Here is a 7058-nt window from a genome sequence, read left to right as displayed (position 1 = left end):
ACACCTTTAATTGAATAGTCTTTTCTATCACTCCTAAAACTTAAACCTCCTAAAGCCAGAGACCTAACTGTATTAAGATCCTTGGGAAGCTGCATTTTAATTAGAACTTTGATTCCAAAGCACAGAATTAGATCCAGCAAAATAGCAATTACTAGGGTTGGGCTTGGGGTGGGAAGGGAATAGCAGACGATATTCTCATAGCTCTAGGAAAGCCTAACACAAAGTGGTCTTTATTTTCCAGCAGAGAATGCTTCTTTAAGGCCAGGACTGTTTGTGTTCTCAGAGTCAGGGTTTCTGTCCCCAGGTAGGCAATGCTGTCTCACCTCTCTAACTTGACCCCCATTGCCCATCACTCCCTGATTCCAATTATACCACAGTCTGTTTTTCACTTGATCCTTGGGATGTGTTCTATCTCTTCCTGTGAAGTGTAGATGACATCACCCTAGCCAGTTTTCTCTTGATGCACTGCCACAGTCCATGTGTTTATGAGGTTATAGGGAGTAGTTACCTGGTGGGAGAAGGTGATGGATGACCTTCATCTGACATGAAGAGCCTGGAAGGGGGCGAGTGTGTGTGGGGGGGTACGGCAAAGTGGAAATGGAGGGAAAAAATATGGTTCAAACTCTTTTTTCATGTTTCTTCTCCTGTCCACATGTCTTCCTTTCTGCCTAGAGGAGCCCTGGTGATGGGTGCAATGCATCATTCATTGGGCTGCTAACAGTAAGGTCAGCAGTTCTAAACCACCTGAGGAGAAAGATGAGGCTTTTTACTGCTTTAATGAGTTACAGCCATAAAAACCCATAAGAATGGCTCTACCTTGTCCTGTAGGGTAACTGTGCGTCCGAATCGACACTGCGGCAGCAATACATCTGAATGATGGTGCTGGCAAAGAAGTGTGAAAGCACCTTGAGCTGCTAAAAGAGCAAACAAATCTGTCTTGGAAAAAGTACAGCCTGAATGCTCCTTAGAAGCGAGACTTCAACTCACGTACTTTGAACACGTTGCCAGGAGAGACGAGTCTCTGGAAAAGGACATGTTGGGGGAAGTAGCAGGGCAGTGCAAAGAGGAAGACCTTCAACAAGATGGGTTGACACGATGGCTGCAACAGTGGGCTCAGACACTAACCATGCTGGGACATGGTGTAGGTCCTGGCAGTGTTTGGTTCTGTTGGGCGTAGGGCAGCTAGAAGTTGGAACCAACTGAAGAGCACCTAACAGCAGCAGCAGCAAAGATAAACTGACTCCAGAAAAGAAAATCAGACTGGAAGTTTAGGTTTGGGGAAAATTAGTAATTATTTAATTGTCTTCAAGACACTGTTATGATAAACCAAACTCACTGCCACTGAGTCAATGGCAACTCATCATGCCCTTATGGGACAGGATAGAGCTCCTCATGTGGGTTTCCCAGACTGTAACTGTTGACCCATCTTTCTCCCAAGGAGTGGCTGGCATTATAATGTGTTATGATATACCTGTCTAATGGTCATAATCAAACTGTATTGCCACCCTTTATTGTATGTTAAAACTAGATCTTTAGAGGAGTTCTGTATTCAGCTTGAGTTAGTTAATATGTTTGTTTTTGGAAACCTAATGCTTCCTCCAGTATGGCTTTGCCTTACAGTCACCCTAATTTGAAGAAGAATATTAAGACACTTTAATGATGATAACCAAAGAAATTCCACAAAAATTCATGATTAGGGAAGGGAAGCTATGTGAAGGCACCCCAAATAATCATAGGCCATGAAAAGGCCAGAAGGTACTCAAAATATGACTCAGAACTGCCTTTTCAAAGTAGAGTCAACCTGTGACTTGAATGAAGTAAAGCCTTCAGGACCTTCATTTGCTGTTGGGGGCATGACTCAAAATGAGAATGCAAACACCAGTAATTGGAATTTGGAATTGGAATTTGGAATGTAAGAAGCATGAATCTGTGAAAGTTGGAAGTTGTAAAAAAATGAAATGGAATGCATAGCAGTTGACCTTCTAGACCTTAGTGAATTGAAGTGGATTTTAAATCAGAAAGTCATCTGGTCTACTATCCCAGAAATGCAGATTCAAGAGGAATGGTCTCATAGTCGTTGTCAAAAATATTGTCAAATGGCAGACATCTCAAGATCTATCTTGAAGTAAAATGCTCTCTGTGATAGATAATATCTATATGTATACAAGGAAATATGCACCAACCACTCAAGTTATAGTGATGCAGAAACTGAATTCCACTGAGGTCTTCTCGCTGAAACTGCTGTACATGGGGTCACTATGAGTCTGACCTGTCTTGACACCTAACAACACCACCACCATCACTCTGTACAGGAACAGAAAGCCTCCTCTTTGCCCAGGGAGCCGCTGGTAGCTTCCCACTGCTGACCTTGCAGTTAGCAGCCCATCTGTCAGAGATCCCTTCACTCTCTCATGGTGCATCAAGTTGGTTCTAACTCATAGCCACCGTGTGTACAACAGAACAAAACGATGCTTGTCCTGCATCATACAATTACTCTGTTTGAGACCATTGTTGCAGTGGTCAATCCATCTCATGCAGTGGTCCTCAAACTTTTTAAACAAGGGGCCAGTTCACTGTCCCTCAGACCCTTTGGAGGGCTGGACTATAGTTAAAAAAAAAACTGAACAAATTCCTATGTACACTGCACATACCTTATTTTGAAGTAAAAAAACAAACGGGGCAAAAACACCCGGCGGGCCAGATAAATGTCCTCGGCGGGCCACAGTTTGAGGATGCCTGATCTGGTAAAAGATCTTCCTCTTTTTCACTAACTGTCTGTTTTACCCAGCATGATGTCATTCTCCAGGCACTGGTCTCAGCTGACAAGTCCAAAGCACTTGAGATTACATCTGGCCATCCTTGCCTCTGAGGAGGATTCTGGTTGTACTTCCTTCATGACAGATTTGTTTATTCTTTTGTTGGTCTTCCTTATTCAGTATCCAACTTTCACCTGCATACAAGGCAATTGAAAACACCAAGGCCTGGATCAGTCACATCTTAGTCCCCAAATAACGTCCTTGTTTTTCAACACTTTAAAAAGGGCTTGTGCCACATTTTCAAAATGCAGTCCATCATTTGATCTCTTGATACTGCTTTCATGAGCATTGATTGTGGATCCAAGCAAGATGAAATCTTTAACAATTTTCATCTTTTCTCCATTTATCATTGTATTAGTCTAGGTACTTTGGAGAAAAAAATCCACGGCGCTCACGTATGAGAGAGTTTTATGTAAAGAAAAAGTGCATCACGAAAACATTCCAACCCAATGCTGCCCAAGCCCACAAGTCCAACATTAACCCATTAACCCAACACCAGTCCACAAAGTCCTCCACCTCACAAAACAGAGGCAATGATGCCGACTGCAGGAGGAAAGCTGAGTCAATGAACGTGTAAGCATCTCAGCACTAGCAGGGGTCTCCACATGGCTGCTCCAGCACCCAGGGCTGCATCGGGATAGATCCATGCGGCTTCTCCTTGGGGATGTCTTGTAGGAAGTCCATCTTGCAAGCTGAAGCAGGGAACTGCTAAGGCAGCTGCACCCGATGCAACCATCACAAAACAAGAGACCCGAGAACTAGAAAGGCGAGGCTTCACCACCCATTTATCCCTCCGCCTTTCAACCAGCACCACATGTGATTATCGGCCAGGCTGGCACAATTAACTAACTCAATCATGATGGTAATTACCTACTGGTCTGGTTGCGAGGATTGTATTTCTTTTATATTGAGTTGTAATCCCCATTGAAGGCCACATTCTTTTATCTTCATCAGTTAGTGTTTTAAGTTCTTCTAATTTCTAGCAAGCAAGGTTTCATCACCTGCATATTACAGGTAATAATAATAATAAGTCTTCCTCCAATCCTGATACTACATTCTTCTTCATATAATGCAGCTCAGTATACAAATTAAATAAGCTACACTTTTCCTTATTTTAAAGCATGCAGTATTCCCTTGTTCTGTTCATACAACTGCTTCTTGATCCATGTACAGGTTCCACATGAGCACAATGAAATGTTCTGGAATTCCTATTCTTCTCAAGAGTATCTACAGTGTGTTGTGGTCCACAATGGCTTTGCATAGTTAGTAAAACTCAAATAAACATCTTTCTGGTATTCTCTGCTTTCAACCAAGATCCACCCAATGTCAGAAATGAAATCCTTTGTTTCATGTCCTCTTCTGAATCTGGCCTGAACTTCTGGCAGCTCCCTGCAACTCTTGTTGGATGATGTTCAGCAAAATTCCCTTGCATGTAATTAATGATATTTTTCTGTAATTTGTGCATTTTGTTGGATAACTTTTCTTTGGAATAGGCACAAATATGGATTTCTTCCAGTCAGTTGACCAAGTAGCTATCTTTCAAATTTCGCTATGAGTCAGAATCAACTCATGTTGATGAATGAAAGCTTTAGTAGTTGGTATATAAATTTTAGTAATAGTTGTATTAATTGGATTTCCTTGTATGTGGCTACACTGTCTTATCACAGACAGCAATGTAATTCAAGATCTTGAATGTCCTTTTTGATGATGAATGTAACATCATTCCTCTTGATTATGTCATTCCCAACATAGTAAACTATCTTATTTTCATATTCAAAATGGCCAATACCAGTCAGTCCATTTTAGCTCACTAATGATCAATCTATATTGATCTTTATGTAATCAATTTCACGCTTAACGACCTCCAATCGTCTAGATTCTTGTGTCTTACATTTCAAATTCCAATTATTAATTGATGCCTGCAGCTGTTTCTTATCATTTTGTGTTGAACTTTATCAGAAATGAAGATCCTGAAGGTTTTACACTCTTGCAGCTTTACTCTTACCTGCATCATTATGGTCGACTCTACCTAGAGAAGGTAGCTCTTTCCTCAGTCATATTTTGAGTGCCTCCCAACCTGAGATGCTCATCTTCTGGCACTGTCTCAGACAGTGTTCTGCTGCTATTCATTAAGTTTTCAATAACTGACCATGTTCCAATGCTATTCATAGAGTTTTCAGTGGCTAATTCCTCTGACATGGACACCCTGTTTCTTCTTAGTAGCCTGTTCTTAGTCTGGAATCTTGGCTGAAACCGGTTCACTTTGGATGACCATGCTAATCAGTGACATAGCCTTAAGCACAACAAGCTACCATAGTATGAGAAACTGACAGACCAGTGGTAATAAAGGATTGTAGTCTTGGAAAGCTAAAGGAGCAGGTCTTCCCCTGTCCTATAGGGTTGCTATAAGTCAGAATTGACTCGCTGGCAATGAGTTTGGTTTGGTTTTATAAGAAAGTGACTCTTGATGGTTGGTGGGTGAATTAGGGAAAGGTCATTTGTTCTTGGGAAAAACACTATTATCTTGCTAGGTTTTTTTGTTTTGTTTTGTTTTTTTCTACTGCTTTTGGTGATTCAGGCCTATTTGCCTTAGGCTACATGAATTTTAAATTTGCCTTTGCAAAGTGTTATAGCACCTTTTATAGGTGAAAGAGGCTTGATCCCCATGTTTGCTTTATGTTACCCTCCAAACTTTCCGTATTGTAGGAGATAGTGGAAGGATTCAATTGGAACCCCACTAGAATTAAACCAAACTTGACTGTGTTTAATTTTAAACACACTTGGCACAAGCTAAAAGAATTGAGACACTTGTTGGGACTTGAAATTGAAGTGCCCTTTGTGGGCAGAAGCAAAGGACAGTTATCCCAAGGTCATAGACTTTGAGGACATTGGACCTTGTTCAAAATCTCTATTGTTTTCAAGGTGCCTGACACTGGCCAGTTAGGTTTGTTATGTTTGCTATTCATTTTCATATTCATTAGTTTTGAGTTACATGTCTTAGGTTCTATAGATTTATGCTTTTGATTTAGTGAATGAGTGTAATTGAAGTTATTTTTCTGTGCCTAACTGTCTTTATTTTTAAGTGTTTTTTCCCTATCACTTAGGTTTTATTAATTTGTATAAGTGAACCTACCATGTATTTTTTTTTTTTGCCACAAGGTGTGCTTTATTTTCATTAATCATACAAATCATTTTCTATAGTATCCGGGGGCATACCGGAGAATTTGGTAGTCCCTTTGGCGACCAGGAGACCGGTAGGTTCACAGTGCAGCTTGTCGCTCATGTCCATCTTGCAGGTGATCGACTCTTCCTCCACATCAATTTGGTGGGCGATGGAGGGGGCGAATCCTCCAGGATTAGGAGATTTCACTCCGCTTCTCCTGCTCAATGGTCTCTTTGGTCGGCAGGGTGTTCTCCTATGTCTCTGTTTTCTTCAGCTTGGCCTTATCGAAGCTGGCAATTTCTCCCATGTCTGGCTTGTCTGCCATTTCCTTAATGCAATCCCTGGCTTCCGGCTTCCAGACGAGCTCCTGAGCGATCCCACTCTTGGCGCTGCAGTAAGAGACTCCTTACCATGTATTTTAACCAAAAAGCTTTCCTTTGTATTTTTTTCTTTAGTTTTAAAAATCTGTACTGTTGGCTAGATTAAAGGAGGAAGGGTGGGACTCACTGGCATGGCTAAACACTCAGTTGTGACCTTCAGTCTTTCCACCTGAGAATGTCCTTAAAGCCTGCAAAGACCATATCACCTGATGGGCAACATCAAGCAAATAGGCAATAAATACATAATGATCTCTCCATAGAAGAAAGTTGGGAGATTCTAACATATAATATTTTGATGTGTTTCCATAATAAATTGAAATCTGTACTGCTAGCTAGATTATTAGAATAATAATGTGTGTAAATTACTGAAATATTTTTCAGGAAGCTAATATGCTGCCTATGAAGTAAAGCATATACATAAAGGAGATTTGAACTCTCACTTTAAGGCATAAGGCCTAATCAAAGGACAAGTAGATCTTATGATTTGGCCCTGCGTGGTACTTAGCTTTATTAGGCAAAAGTTATTAATGTTTACTAGGGGCTTTTGGGGAGGAGGTAGTGAGGAATAATTGCTTAAAGAATACAGAATTTCTATTTGGAAATTTTGGGAAATGGATAGGGTAATGGTTCCATGACAGAGTAAATGTCATGGAATTATATTTTGTGTTATATATTTTGCCACAATAAGATGTTTGAAGG

General features: G+C 40.7%; 1 pseudogene; it reads right to left on the bottom strand.

The window, feature by feature from the left end:
* Window positions 1-6172: 6172 nt before the first annotated feature.
* LOC115872061 lies at window positions 6173-6361 on the bottom strand (annotated as a pseudogene).
* Between the last annotated feature and the right edge of the window lie 697 nt (window positions 6362-7058).

The sequence above is a fragment of the Echinops telfairi genome, unplaced genomic scaffold, assembly GCF_000313985.2.
Source record: "Echinops telfairi isolate 266 unplaced genomic scaffold, ASM31398v2 ScPeMD7_7420;HRSCAF=8458, whole genome shotgun sequence".
Taxonomy (NCBI): domain Eukaryota; kingdom Metazoa; phylum Chordata; class Mammalia; order Afrosoricida; family Tenrecidae; genus Echinops; species Echinops telfairi.
This window is presented reverse-complemented; position numbering and strand designations above follow the sequence as displayed.